The following is a 16,223-nucleotide window of genomic DNA, read 5'->3' on the forward strand; positions in this document are numbered from 1 at the left end:
CTTTTTTGATACATCATAAGATATAATCAGATTGTGTTGCATATTACTGCTGCTAACCTATTTAGTATAACGTGACTGCTGTTTCTAATAATACCATAATGGCCTGAGTAAGCAGTTGTTCGACCTTTTTGCACCTTGAAACAGTGTAGTTTACCATGGCTATGTCTCTACCTCAAACACACGATAGCTAGGTGTCTGTACCAAGGGACAAAACTAACAATCACCTGACTGGTGACAAAAACTACTAAAAAAGCTATACATTGTGTGTGTGTTTATACGAGGTCTACTCTTAGACAGATGAGGAGTTCACTGGATTATGAATAGTGGTAATAGTTTTAGGCCGTAATGATTTAGGCTAGGCTTGATTAACTACCACATATAAACATCCCTGCTAAAAACGGCAGAGACAGGCTGATACTGGTATTAATCAACATATGTTTTAATCATGCTTATGTTATTTTTGCTGGTCACTATGATATGCAGTGCTTTTAATACAAAACCATCAATGGACCACCAATGTCCAGTCTAAATTAGTATTAGCACAGTATTTTGCAGCAGAAACCAGCTTAAACCAGCTAATGCTGGTTTATAATAGTTTATGATACTTTTTGATTGTACTTTTTTGATACTTTGATTTAACCTATGTTGTTACATCATAGGTACAGTCTCTCGTTTTATGCAGTATCTCAAGTTAAAAAGTTAATCATTTAATTAACTGGGACGGTATAACGTACTAACAGCGCCTCCTATGGCCTGTTCAAAGCAACAACATGAGCAGCAGCTGATTGCTGTTTTCTTTTAAGTTGTTTGTTTTATTTTAAACGGTTAAAGCTTTAATGAGTTAATAAGTTTGAGTTTAAAAGTAATTGTATGAAATTTAGATTTATTTTTGTCAAAGAAAAGGGGAATTTGAGTCCTGCTTTTAATCCCATGATGATGTAAACCTGCTTGTCTGTCGTGTTTTAGACTATAATCTAATGGAATAATGGTGCTTCTTGAGTTACATCTATCTGAACAAATTTATCTCAGAGTAAGTTGATAGTTTAAGTCTTCCTTCTAACAATAATCTACAGTTCTATGTTCTTTTTAATTCTTTTTAAACTAGATTTAGTCCATTATAATCACTAGTTTATGGCATTATAGAGATTTAACCACCTATTCTATTCGAATCTGGCAACACTGGCTGAGTGGCTCGCGAGTGTGATAGCGCAGTCCTGGATGTGTGTAGCCTCTAGAGAGCAGTAGAATCTGGCAACCCAGGCTGCGAGGCTCGCGAGCGTTAGAGTTCAGTCCTGGATGTGTGTAGCCGCTAGAGAGCCCAGCCAGAAATCACCACCGTCCACCTGTACAGCTGTTAGAGGGAGGACAGCTTAAAACAGGAACTTTTTCGGAAGGAAAGTGCTTGTTCAGCTGTTACTGACGACTTTTGAGAACTTTCTGACAGGAACTTTGTAAAACGAGAGTGTTTTTTGTGTGTGAACGGGGAGTTACCGACAGACCACCAAAAGAGAGAGATTAACTACCGTTACTGTGCTACAGGACCGCTCACAGGTAACTTTACCTTACATTTAAGTCATATTTATCTCGTAGTTGTGTTTGGAATACATTAAACAAGGTAAAGTTGTTATTTAAATTAAATTTTAACTAAAAGCAAAATTTCTGAGATTATCTGTATTAGTGTATTTTCTGTATACCCCCCCCCCCCCACACACACACACACACAGTACAGTCAGTGTTCCGTTGACTTTTGAATTAATTACAATTAAATGTGGACATTTAAGGGGAACTAAACGTGAAGCAAATAATACAATAAAATAATATATTACGTAAAGCTTAAATAAGTTATTTATTTAAAACTAACCCCGGTGCTTTTGAGGTTTTGAGACTCTTTGTACTTTTGCCATCAGCTCGACGGAAGGTCGTGTGGTGACAGTGTTCCGTGCATGCCAGTGATTCCTATAGAGTTGAGCTTTATAATCAAGTTTAATGCTAATTTAGGTGAAAATGTCTCCTGATATTTGAACACAATTCACACTGTTTTATTTATTTATTTATTTATTTATTTATTTATTTATTTATTTATTTATTTATTTATTTATTATTGACTTAGGTATAGTTAGTATATACTGTAGTTATACTTCAAAACCTCATGAAATGGGTCAAACTGTGTGCAACACTTTTGTACTGAACACTTTGACCATATTGCTATAAATTGTAGCACATATACTGGTATTAAAGGGCAGTTGTAGCCAGGTGGGTAATGTACTGGACTAGTAATCAAAAGATCACTGGTTCAAGCCCCAGGTTCATGCCAGGTTGTCACTGTTGGGCCCTTAAACAAGGCCCTTAACCCTCAATTGCTTAGACAGTATACTATCACAGTGCTGTAGGTCGCTTTGGATAAAAGTGTCTGCTAAATGCAGAAAATGTAAATGTATTACTGTTAGTATTACTGGTGTCATGGATACTTTAATTTTGCAGACTAATGCCATAAAGCAAGTGAATATTTGCCATACAAATATGTTATAACATAACATAGCAGTTTAGTTTTAGTCGTTTTCAGTTTACTTGCTGGCTTGGTGGCTAAGTGTGTAGCATTGTCGCCTCACAGCAAGAAGGTCCTGGGTTCGATCCCCAGGTGGAGCGGTCCGGGTCCTTTCTGTGTGGAGTTGCATGTTCTCCCAGTGTCTGGTGTAAGTTTCTTCCAGGAGCTCCGGTTACCTCCCACGGTCCAAAGACGTGCAAGTGAGGTGAATTGGAGATACAAAATTGACCATGACTGTGTTTGACAGTAAACTTGTGACCTGATGAATCTTGTGTAACAAGTAACTACTGTTTCTGTCATGAACGTAACCAAAGTGTGTAAAACATGACGTCAAAATCCTAATAAATAAATACATTTCTGTTTACTTTATCCAAATTGCAAATACATGACACAATTCTAATATATTTTGCTATACACTTCAAAAAAGAGCTACCAAGTTTACAAAAAAACCCTCCTGTTAAAATTAAACAAACAATATTGTCAGATACTTGAGGTATTTAATTAATGTACCTTGTTCACCTGTAAAAATGAACCAGCGATAGCAGAGATATCAGCCCTTTGAATAACTCAGATAATGCCCATTTGCAAACACCATTTCACTTTAGTTGTATACAAAAAAAAAATCTGTCTTGATAGGCAAACAAATCATTTTATTATATTTAAGTATGTTAGAATAAAAGCAGCTGGGCAGTATGACATTATATAACATGATACTGACAATAGAAGAAAATACCATTGGAGATTTTATCTTACATTTTATACTGTGGTATGAACAGATCACTTAAACTGTAAATTGTGCTTTAAATATATCAGTTGCATAAATGTTTTTTTCATGTAAACGAATTATGGAAATATGGCAGGAGAGAGATTTCATACAGAACATGTTTGTCATTACATGTCACATCACAGGTGTTGTGTGAATATGTTATGAGTTTTTTAAATGTTTTATAATTGTTACGATTATACAGATGTATATAGATAGAATACAATACACTTTTTAACAAATGTTTAATTAGTCAGTAATTACAAAAGTACAACATGGGTACATTTTGTCCTCATATATTGTAGGTTTGTTTTTCCTCATTAAGTAAGTAATACAGCACAGAGAAACATGATATCATGCCCTTATTATGCCCCCTTTCTTTACATATGTGTGAAAAAATATATAAGGCATCTTCCTTTATGTTGAGTTAAGTTGTCTACTTGTGTCTATGGTCATTGTGGAGTGGAAGGGCAAGCGACGCTTGTTAAGATTTGTAGACATAAAGCTTGTGCAATAGACCAGAGAAAATGTTTAATTGAGCATACACAGTAGGAGAGGGGTGCACTAAGAGGTACATTGTGTTTGGGCCTGTGTACCTGTACACTCCCTATTTTTCCAGCTACCTGAGACCATTGTGTTGGCCTTTTCAGAATTTTATGCCCAGAAAGCACTGTTTAAAAACATGACCTCATAGAGCGAAAGAAAGAAACAGAGAATAAAGTGAGAAATAAAAGAGAGCCTAGAGGGTAGAACTAGAGGAAACATTAGTATTATTTCCTACACTTGTGTTGTATATTGAACATATTGGAGGCCAGTGTCTGGGGAAATGCTTCAGTGAACTCATGCTGGGATATCGTGGATCATCAGATTTTGCTCATGGTGTCCATGCCAACTTGAGGGCATGCTGTAATTAAAACAAAAAGGGGAACATGCTCATTTAAATGCTGCTTATACATTTTTTTTTACAATTCATAATTTTACATTATGACTAGAGATGGGACGATCGATTGGCTACGAATCGGTATCGGCCGGTTTTTAATCAAAATATGCTATCGGCGATCGGCGATATTTCTTAAAAGTAGCCGATCCGATCGTGTGATATATAAAGACCATGTTAAGTTAACAGCTCAGTGGATTGATCCAGACTTTGAGCTACGAAGCACCAACCATCACATCACCATTCATCAACAATCGTACAGAAACCATCGTGAAAGCTCTTACGATGTAATTTTGCTGATTGTAATATTTACTTTAAAAAGATAATTCAACCCGGTCACATCTGAGTCGATTCTATCAGCACGTTATATAAACTCCTGGTTCACTTTGGTAAATCGTAAGCGGTTCTTACTTGTGATGTAGATGAGAACAGAAAACGTTACAGAGCCAATCAGAGGCAAAAGTTTATTCATTACCAAATTCGTTAGTTCAGGATCATCTGCTGAACTTTTAGAAAACTTTTAGCTCCTTAGACGGAACGAGTCTGACGGTCGCTTACAGATCTGTGGTAATAGCAGTTTAATTAAGCTTTTTAATGAAGCTTTTTAATGTAAGAGAGTCACACAAAATGTTCTGTAGTAGCTGGTGTTTATTTAAAACCACGACATTTAATTAATAACAGTAAACACGAAGAGATAACCGAGAAGAGAAACTTACGCTTCACATAAAAACGAATCAACTCATGAATCAATGAATCACTTATAGCGATACTGTGAACAAAGCGTCTCTTCTAAAGGCACAAACACACACACACACGCACGCGCTGCTCTGGTTTATCTTTACTGTGAGGCTCTTTTTAAGTTTATTTACTGCTGGCTTGTCTGATAGAAGCACCCTTTGCTGTTTCGGAAATACGTCAACCAAGTTGTCTGGCCATAGTGATTGGACCCTTATCAAAGTAACTTAAATCTTTATGCTGCTCATATCTGCTGCATTCAACACATGCAGTAAGAGTAACTACCATCAGCTCAACATTTAATATATACCTGATTGTGACATACATGGCAATGCCTATTATGTAAACATTATGCATAATTTTGGGGGGTGGTTCTAATGACACTGACCATGCCATTTAGAGGCAGTATGTGTGAATTTGTTGTTAGGATACATATGGCATGTTTACCAGCCAGCTGTGACTAATGGGGCCATAAAGACCAATGATAGTGAGGTAGTGACCCACTTGGGGGGTTTATTGGCAGTTGGAGTGAAACTTTAAAGTGGGAAAGGTGCTAAAGCATAGACATGGGCAGCTGATTCCAATAAATTCATTTTCATGTTTTACCACCACATTATTGTTGTCAAGGGTGCGGTGAGTCTGGTTTTCCAGAATTAATAGATACAATGATGCAACAACACCGGACAACACACCAATCCATCTCTTTTTTGGGGATTTCGATAAAGATCAGCAAAATGCTCAACCAGTTTATTCTTTTTATTGAGATATGAACTATGTTAATGATAACCAGTTAAGCAATAATGGACAATTAAATCACTGTTTGTTTGATGCTTTTGGTTTAAATTCACCACCAACAGCTGATGCTTGATTTGAACTGAAATCTAAGCTAAAGAGCTGTACACGCTTGTTTACAAAAATGATGAGGATATTTTGCATCTCTCGGTATAAAGATTGATATGTACTTATTATCTTAAACCATGGGCTTTAATAGAAAGATGGCCTCCTTTGGCAGCTATAACAGCCAACTTTTCAAGTCTTTCCATAATATTTTGAAGAGTAACAGTGGGAATTTGTGTCCATTTAGTAAAAAAAAAAAAAGCATTTGCAAGGTCAGTAGGCCTTTGTTGGTAACCTTTATGTCTTCTGATATCAGTGAGTCTTAGCTGCCCAACAAATTGTTTGTGGTTTGTGGCTTGTCTGCCTGTGAGCACCCTTTGCTTTTGATGTTTCGGAAATACATCAACCCAGTTGTCTGGCCATAGTGATTGGACCCTTATCAAAGTCACTCAAATCTTTGTGCTCATGCTGCTCATATCTGCTGCATTCAGCATGTTCAGTAGGAGTAACTATCATCAGCATTTGCAAGGTCAGACACTGTCTATGGGCAAGAAAGCCTGACTTGCAATCCCAGTTCCACTCAGGACCCATTTGGAGTTCACACTTGCCCTCCTTTTGAATGAATAAGAAAAGGAAGAAGAGAGAGCCGAAAAGAGAGAGATACAAAAGAGGAACGGGGGAAGGCATGTTTATGGTCATGAAGTGAGTGACAGCACAGGAGGTGGCAGGGGGATGAACAGATTAGTGGTGGGGAAGGAAACAAAAAGACAACACAAGGCAAGAGGGTCAGGGACAAGTGTGGTCCAAAGGACCACTTCTTTCTTCTATATAACAACTCCTCAAAGTTGTAGTCTTAGGTGTACTGAGTGAGTCTTATTAACTCAGAAGGAATTTATTAAATAGTTTACAAGTATCAACTGCATCATACATTTTATAGTTTCCCTAATACTGAATGCTTGCAGATCTGATTCTGATCTCATCACAATATGATTAGCGCATTGTCTCAGTGCAGACTAATGAGTGTAGTAATTTAAATCCAACAGGCAGAGCTCACTAGTTTTAAAATATCATGTATTTTTTGTTAATGGTACTTGGATGCATTTTCAGCTCAAACTAACAACCCATTGTCATTACCCTGAACCAGTATGTGCATGCTTTCTTTATAAGCAAGACAAGACCAAGCCAGTTTAGGTTTGGAGTGAGGCTTGACTGTGCAAGAACACAATTAAAAGAGTGCTGGTAGCTCACAAATGTATTCAAGTTACAAGCATTTATTCATGCCTTTAGGGGCTGATGTTTGTTTCTTTTTCTCTGTACAGCAAGCTGCTATTTTATTAATATTTGTTTTTGCTGTTACTGGCAGAGATCAGTGATGGACGCTCTGTAAACAAAAGTACTGTTTAGAAAAATAAATAGAAAAATAAATACAGATCTAGAAAAATAAATACAGATGTGTTTGCAGTTGCAGGATTTTAGGATGTTCTTTTTGAAATAAAATTAAACTAATGTAAAACCCATTTCCAGGAAAGTTGGGAAATTTAAATGATGCCATGAAAACAAGAATCTGTGTTGTTAATTATATTGCATCTTTATTTAACTGACAGAAGTACAAAAAGACGGTTTTTGATGGTAATTGTAATTGTATTTTGTGACGTTGAACCAAAAGAATGAAAAATTTATTCTTAAATGCACTTAGATCTTTCATCATCTACCATACATAACATTGTGAAAATATTCTTGGAATCTGGAGAAATGCCTGTTCTTGTAGGGCAAGGCCAAAAACCACTGTTGAATGTGCAAGACTTTTGAGCCCTTAGAACGCATGGCATGACAAACTCTGCTGGGCTCAGGACCAATGTAAAACACTACAATGCTACCTGTGGTTTAAAGATCTGACATGGAAAGTTCAGTGCAGTGTGGGTTTTAGAGTAAAGAGGATAGAACTCCACAAGATCCCACTTTACATGATGAATAATTCTGGCAGAATTGAGAGAACAAAACCATGTCTAGTAAATAATGTTAAATGCTGCAAAGGTGCAAACAGTAGGCTAAAAAAGATGTCCTTTCCCAAATCAAATCAAAGCATTGGAGTATGTTGTTGTAAGGTGAAACCCACAGCATTGTCCAGAAGGTCCAGTAACTGATTGAATACATTTTTCCTTTTTTATTTATGCATTTTCTCCCAATTTAGTGTAGTCAATTTGTCTTCCGCTGCTGGGGGATCCCTGATTGTAGTCGGGGTGGGTATATTGCTGCTCACGCCTCCTCCGACATTCTGCACAGGAGCCTCTCTATCTGCTAATCAGGGTGCTTACACAGCGTTTGAAGTCCGGTCATCCCGCCCTAGCAGAAACGTGTCTGCTGTAGGCACTGCCAATTATGCCAGATAGATGGCACCCAGCCGACCGGTGGCAACGGTGAGTTTCGAACTGAGGAGTTCAGAATCTCGGCACTGGTGTGCTAGCGGAATATCCCGCTGCGCCACCTGAGCGCAAATTTATTTTATTGTGTCATCAAGAAATATGCAAACCAAGTGTATTTTTGAAGTGTGTTGCATGCACAGTATAGACCAGAGATTAAAGAAATGATGTATGGAACATGTATGAAACACTTTTTCTGGTTGTTTTGTGGGAGAAATAAATCTCAAGAACAAATGACAAAACAGTAGCCCAGGCACAAAATCTTTTCGTCCCAGGTTTGTTTAGTTCAGAAATTTCTAATACTTACAATAAATCAATGGATTTAAAGTGACTATTTGTTGGTAAGAGAAAGGAAAAGAAAGTGAAGCTGTTCTTAGCTTTGGGTGCAGCAGTTTAACATACAGCCTTTGTTGATAAGAGATTCAGCCGCCTCTGTTTTGAATGCTAATTTGGTTTCTAGGGAGACCGGTGTAGCTTGAGTCATGTATCAAGCTCAAACGTCTTCATGATGCACCTGAAGGCTTGACCCATAACACACTGACGCACACACACACAGATACACACACACACTAAACATAAACATACTCAAACATATATTTTTTATATATTAGTATATAGTTTTATATACATTTTGTAATGAGTGTGGCTGAAACACCTTGAATTAATAGTTGGGTGAAGACACACAGAACCAATTTGAAAGTTGGACTCACTAGTCCACAGCACACATTTCCACTGAGCTTGAGCCCAGAGAAGTTGTTGATATATGGCTCCCATGTTGCATCGTAAAGTCTTAACTTGCATTTGTAGATTCAACGTCACACTGTGTTTACTGACAGGTTTTCTAGAATGTTCCCCAGCCTCTGTGGTTATATTCATGATAGAACAATGTTGGATTTTAATGCAGCTTCATCAGAGAAATGAAGGGTCACGGCTGTTTAGCATTGGTTTTAGGCCTTAGAGGATTTTCTGAATTTTAATAGACTGTGAGTGGAATAATCCCTGATTTAACTGCAGTGATCTATAGTTAATCATGACAGCATCAAGTGTTTCAGGATCAACTCATGTGTTTATATTTATTCAGTGTTTTGACCACTTTACCTTACAGTCTTACACAGTCCCTGTCCCAACTGTAAAACATTGCTTATTTGTTTTTTTGTGCTGCATGATATGGACAAAATGTGACATGTAATAACATTACACCGATCAGGCATAACATTAAAACCACCTCCTTGTTTCTACGCTCAGTCCATCTGTTTCTCTGCATACTTTGTTAGCCTGCTTTCACCCTGTTCTTCAATGGTCAGGACCTCCACAGGACCACCGCAGAGCAGGTATTATTTCGGTGGTGGATCATTCTCAGCACTGCAGTGACAGTGACACGGTGGTGATGTGTTAGTGTTTGTTGTGCTGGTATAAGTGGATCAGAAACAGATGGACTACAGTCCAGTACAGTAATTGTAGAACTAGAAACAAGGAGGTGGTTTTAATGATATGGCTAATCAGTGTATTTAATAATGAGACATTGATTTAATATTGGTTGAGGTGTATCAACAGCAGTACAGCAGTACATTCAGAATCTGGAATGGAGTAATGAATACGACATCATGAAATCAGAACACTTTCAGCTATTTTACATATACAGTGTATCACGAAAGTGAGTACACCCCTCACATTTCTGCAAATATTTCATTATATCTTTTCATTGGACAACACTATAGACATGAAACTTGGATATAACTTAGAGTAGTCAGTGTACAGCTTGTATAGCAGTGTAGATTTACTGTCTTCTGAAAATAACTCAACACACAGCCATTAATGTCTAAATAGCTGGCAACATAAGTGAGTACACCCCACAGTGAACATGTCCAAATTGTGCCCAAATGTGTCGTTGTCCCTCCCTGGTGTCATGTGTCAAGGTCCCAGGTGTAAATGGGGAGCAGGGCTGTTAAATTTGGTGTTTTGGGTACAATTCTCTCATACTGGCCACTGGATATTCAACATGGCACCTCATGGCAAAGAACTCTCTGAGGATGTGAGAAATAGAATTGTTGCTCTCCACAAAGATGGCCTGGGCTATAAGAAGATTGCTAACACCCTGAAACTGAGCTACAGCATGGTGGCCAAGGTCATACAGCGGTTTTCCAGGACAGGTTCCACTCGGAAGAGGCTTCGCCAGGGTCGACCAAAGAAGTTGAGTCCACGTGTTCGGCGACATATCTAGAGGTTGGCTTTAAAAAATAGACACATGAGTGCTGCCAGCATTGCTGCAGAGGTTGAAGACGTGGGAGGTCAGCCTGTCAGTGCTCAGACCATACACCGCACACTGCATCAACTCGGTCTGCATGGTCGTCATCCCAGAAGGAAGCTGACGTACAAGAAAGCCAGCAAACAGTTTGCTGAAAACAAGCAGTCCAAGAACATGGATTACTGGAATGCCCTGTGGTCTGACGAGACCAAGATAAACTTGTTTGGCTCAGATGGTGTCCAGCATGTGTGGCGGCGCCCTGGTGAGAAGTACCAAGACAACTGTATCTTGCCTACAGTCAAGCATGGTGGTGGTAGCATCATGGTCTTGGGCTGCATGAGTGTTGCTGGCACTGGGGAGCTGCAGTTCATTGAGGGAAACATGAATTCCAACATGTACTGTGACATTCTGAAACAGAGCATGATCCCCTCCCTTCGAAAACTGGGCCTCATGGCAGTTTTCCAACAGGATAACGACCCCAAACACAACCTCCAAGATGACAACTGCCTTGCTGAGGAAGCTGAAGGTAAAGGTGATGGACTAAACCCAACTGAGCACCTGTGGCGCATCCTCAAGTGGAAGGTGGAGGAGTTCAAGGTGTCTAACATCCACCAGCTCCGTGATGTCATCATGGAGGAGTGGAAGAGGATTCCAGTAGCAACCTGTGCAGCTCTGGTGAATTCCATGCCCAGGAGGGTTAAGGCAGTGATAATAATGGTGGTCACACAAAATATTGACACTTTAGGCACAATTTGGACATGTTCACTGTGGGGTGTACTCACTTATGTTGCCAGCTATTTAGACATTAATGGCTGTGTGTTGAGTTATTTTCAGAAGACAGTAAATCTACACTGCTATACAAGTTGTACACTGACTACTCTAAGTTATATCCAAGTTTCATGTCTATAGTGTCGTCCCATGAAAAGATATAATAAAATATTTGCAGAAATGTGAGGGGTGTACTCACTTTTGTGATACACTGTATATTTAAAAACAAATCACCTCTTTAAATTAAAGTTGTGCAAATTATTACAGTACAAAAATTTGCATGTGGCAAACCCAAAAGCTATCTTCTTTCACACATTAATTTAAAGTCCTGCTTAATGCTGTGAATTCTTAGGCTTATGTTTTATACTGCTGTTCTACCTGACCACAGATCTGTTGTCTGTGCACATTTGGGCCACTAACATAAAAGCATGGTGCGGCGAGATGGAAGAAATACATTCGGGATGGAATCCTGTACCTTTTATTGATCTTATATAACTGGGCGGGTCCTGGCTTGCCACTTAGGTGGCAGTTGTAGGCCCACACCTGCAAGAATATAAAATTAAACCAATTTGCAGGATGCTTAACCGAGGTAGAATACTACTACAAAAAGTGCAATAGCATATTGCAATAACATGTTTTTATCGTAGAAACTATAAAAATTAGATTATTTGTGCAGCCCTAACACACACCCACACACATGCACAAACATCCTCCTTCTGACTCAGTGCACCCATCGTTAATTCTATTGTCAAAAGTGTTTGCGCTTTGGGAGAGGGAAAGTGGTGTAAGGGTTACGTCAGTTTTATTAATTATAAATTGAGTATTATGGGAGGGGAAATCATCATTAGAGGTGTTTCAGTCTTGTAAAACAATATGATTAAAATGAGTCATATGACAAATAGATTTTTTTTGACATACAGATGTGTTACTGTCAGTCTGGTTAATCAGCTTGTGTTGCTTTTGCTGTGACTACAATATTTTATTTCTGCTATTGTTCTGTTGCTGTGACTCAATGATTGGAAATCATCCTTCCTTTAAAAAATTAATGTGCTTTGTCAGAGGTATACAAATCTTGCTATAAAGAGACACTCTACTGTAAGTTTTCTACTGACCCTGGCGAGAATTCACTCTTCACTGTGCTTTTTAATGACAACAGAAAAATCATTAGCTGAAGTCTTATTACTAACATGAATTACAAATGCCATTTTTCAATAGTAAATGACAGGGACAGTGGTAACCTAGTGGGCTATCAACTGAAAGGCTGAGAGTTTGAATCCCAGCTCTGCCTTGCAGCCACTGTTGGGCCCTTGAGCAAGGCCCTTAACCCTCTCTGCCCCAGGGGCGCCCCACAATGGCTGACCCTGCGCTCTGACCTCAACTTCCAAACAAGCTGGGATATGTGAAGAAAGACTTTTGCTGTACTGTACACATGTAAGGGCGGCACGGTGGCTCAGTGGGTAGCACTGTCACCTCACAGCAAGAAGATCCTGGGTTCAGTTCCCAGGCGAGTTTGCATGTTCTCCTCTTGTCTGCGTGGGTTTCCTCCGGGAGCTCCGGTTTCCTCCCACAGTCCAGGTTAATCGGAGACACTGAATTGCCCTATAGGTGAATGGGTGTGTGTGTGTATGTATGTATGTATGTCTGCCCTGCGGCACTGGCGCCCTGTCCAGGGTGTTCCTGTGTGCCTTGCGCCCATTGAAAAGCTAGGATCGGCTCCAGCACTCTATCCCCCAAAGTGACAAGGTTAAGAAAGTGAGTGAGTGAGTGTACACATGTATATGTATGCAGTATATGACAAATAAAGGCATTCTATTATAGATAATATATAACTTTAAACATCACCAAAATGTGAGGAAAAAGTTGCTGTATATATACAGTATTTTCAAAACTAGCTTTTTTAGAAAACCTTCACTCATTTTTTTTTTTTTCAGTAATTTTGTTCCAGTAATTCAGTCCCAATATTTGACATTTGACTTTAATTATGTACACATGGGATGTTACATAATCTTTTTGAGATTTTTGAGTAAATTCAGTGGGGTCAAAAAGAGACAGAAAGTGAGGAACAGAAAGGGGAAAATCTGGAAAATAGAAGAGCAAGCAAATGTTTCAGGAACGAGGGTGGGAGTGAAAAAGATAGAAGGAAGGGAGGGAAAGAGAAATCTGGAACACATAGGAAGCATTTGGGTGTGTTTATAGAAGCCTGCCGGCTGCCTTCACAGTGAGATAACATGATGACGTTTTCATGGTATGTTTTGCCAAAGTGCAATAAGCTTTTTTATTGGTCATGTAACAGCACACTCAACTAACAATCATGTTTTTCTGTAATGCAGACCTAGGTTTATTTCTTATGGCTGGCGAATCACTGCTCTGAACTCACAGAAGAGCTGATGAGTATATATATTTGTACAGCAAAACAACTCTGACCTGAGTCTTGTGTTATCTGCTGCCAGGAAATTACCAGAACGTCCTTAAACGTCAGCTGTACTTTTTGAAGTGGATCATCCTACAGTGCATCCTGGTCTAATATCTTCTGTGGAAAAACGATGCACATTTGCTTGCCATCTACATGATCTTGCTCTAAAGTTTAGTTGCAATGCCTACATGCCCAGTGTAGATGCTCTCAATGGTGGACAACAGCATAGCCACTCTTGATAGGCCTGCAACTACATAGCTTCATACACAGAAGGGTTTGATGCACTGTGTGTTGTTGCATAACATCATGTTACCAGTATTAAAATTATATATCCAAGCATTAAAGTACAATTGTTACCAAACAGCCATCTAATGTTTTGACTCATCAGTGTATAGAAGAAGAGCAAATCACATGGCTGCTAGTTCATGTTTTAATATATGAATATTTAAATGTATGTCAAGTATGACACACTATGTTGGCTGCATAGATTGCTGGCAGCATTCTCTACTGTCCTCTTTCTCGTCTCACTGGTAGCAGACTAGCCCCTGATAACTCTTCTGAGTTTTCTGAGTCATTCCACAAGTTCTGTCATAGGAGTCAAATAATGTAGTGGGAAATGCAGGACCTGGCAACTACTCGTTAAGTTTCCCTGCATCTGTAAGGCAGGAACCGTGATAAATAGATAAACTTCCACCTGGGGTGGATTACCGCTCAATGAGACACCACTGACCGTCAGTTAAGAGGAACTGATACATCAATGATCTGAGCCTTTATAATCTCTGCCGGCCATACTACTGTATATTGCAATGCAGACAGGCATGATTCTGTAACAGTGCCAACCCAACAATCTCCACAGCAGGGGGGCAGTTACAGATGTGTTTGTATTGTTATTAAGACTATAAAATGTTCACAGTACAGATTGTTCTTAATATAGTGTACTGGAAGTGTGATGTCTACAGAGTAGGGCTGGGCGATTTTCACGATTAATTCGGTTAATTCGCATGAACGTTTTCACCCGATGTTAGAATGTGACAATCGCGATTGTTTGTATACTTTATATTTTAATTAAAATACCAACATGTCACGAAGCAGAAACTGACCAGACGCTCGCGGAATATAAATCAGGGAAAGTTTGATATAAAAAGGGCGAAAACAGGGTACAAAATCAGGTAGAGTCCAAAACCAGCGAAAACCAAAACAGTAAACGGAAGACAACAAGGATTATACACGGTAACGGTTAGATTCAGTAATAAGGAGCGCAAACACGATCGGCTAAACGAGACACAAACAGAAGAGTTTAATTAAGATTCACTGAATCAAACACCGCTGAACTGAATCAAAATACGGAGCCGATGAGCGCGATCAGGATTGGCTGGAAAGTAACGAATTACATTTACTCGCGTTACTGTAATTGAGTCGTTTTTTTTTGTGTACTTGTACTTTTTAAAGTAGATTTTACAGCCTGTAATTTTACTTTTAAGTAAGTTTTGTACTAAGAATTGTAATTCGCTACATTTTAAATCACATCCGTTACTGAGTAAAAAAATCGCGTCTGGGAAACTGCTGCAGTGAATTCTGCGATAGGGAGTCGGATCTTTTGTCTCGGTTCCTTTTAAAGAGCCGTATGTATGTAACGACTCCCAAATGCGCGAATCGGTTCCTTTATTTTGGCTTAAAGGGCCGTTCAATAGAATCGAATCATTCTACGACACATAATAGTGGTTAATACAGTTTGAAAGTTTTATGGGACTAAAATGACACATTACACATCCTTAAATGTTTAAAATGTTGTATCCACCCCCCAAATCACAAGAGGACAAAATCAAAGCTGAGCTGAGTGATCGCTTGATGCCCCCCCAGTGTAGATACTGATGCAGACTCACTCAGTGGTGGAAACAGCACAGTACAGGCTCGTGTTCCTTTTAAGAAACATGCAAAGAACTTTTTGTAGTTTTTTTTCCTAATGTAAGGAGGTTCTGCTGAACATTATTTAAAATAAAAGTTGTTTGTGAGCTATTCTTAGATATAGATAGATAAGGATATAGATAATTTAGATCTATTTTGTTTTAATTATTGTTAATTATTGTGATATCGTTATTGTTATAAAGTTTGAGTCCCTTAAAAGGATAATTATAGGTGGTGCTGTTACTATTTTTGCACTTCTGCAGCCTTTAATTACAATGCAAAAAAAGAAATTTGAGTCTTATTTTAATTGCATTATACAAGAACAAAAAAAATCGAAATCGTAATCGACAATCGGGTATAATTTTAAAATAATCGAGATTTTTTTTTTTGTGCAAAATCACCCAGCCCTACTACAGAGGCCAAAAGGTCTCTTGTTCATCCTTCCTACTTCCTCTATCTGACTAACTATATATGTCTATGTGTGTAGGTGAGTGTGTGCCAAGGTGTGGTATGAAGTTAATAACAGACTTATCAGCTGACTATGATTAACTGAAGTGCTCTTGGCAGGTTTGCATGCACACGTGTCTATACACACATGCTTATTACTCAGTACAGCTGTATGAATAGTAGCTTTGAGCAGCCTGTAGGAGTGTGT

General features: G+C 38.7%; 1 protein-coding gene across 1 annotated transcript in view; it reads left to right on the top strand.

The window, feature by feature from the left end:
- Positions 1 to 986: 986 nt before the first annotated feature.
- arhgef1a (Rho guanine nucleotide exchange factor (GEF) 1a) overlaps positions 987 to 16,223 on the top strand; it is a 79,290-nt gene continuing 64,053 nt past the window's right edge. The window contains exon 1 of the mRNA XM_063010666.1: positions 987 to 1,551. The gene's annotated coding sequence lies outside the window, so the exon portion shown is untranslated. The remainder of the gene's footprint in view (positions 1,552 to 16,223) is intronic.

This window comes from Trichomycterus rosablanca, chromosome 2 (assembly GCF_030014385.1).
Source record: "Trichomycterus rosablanca isolate fTriRos1 chromosome 2, fTriRos1.hap1, whole genome shotgun sequence".
In the NCBI taxonomy this organism is placed as follows: domain Eukaryota; kingdom Metazoa; phylum Chordata; class Actinopteri; order Siluriformes; family Trichomycteridae; genus Trichomycterus; species Trichomycterus rosablanca.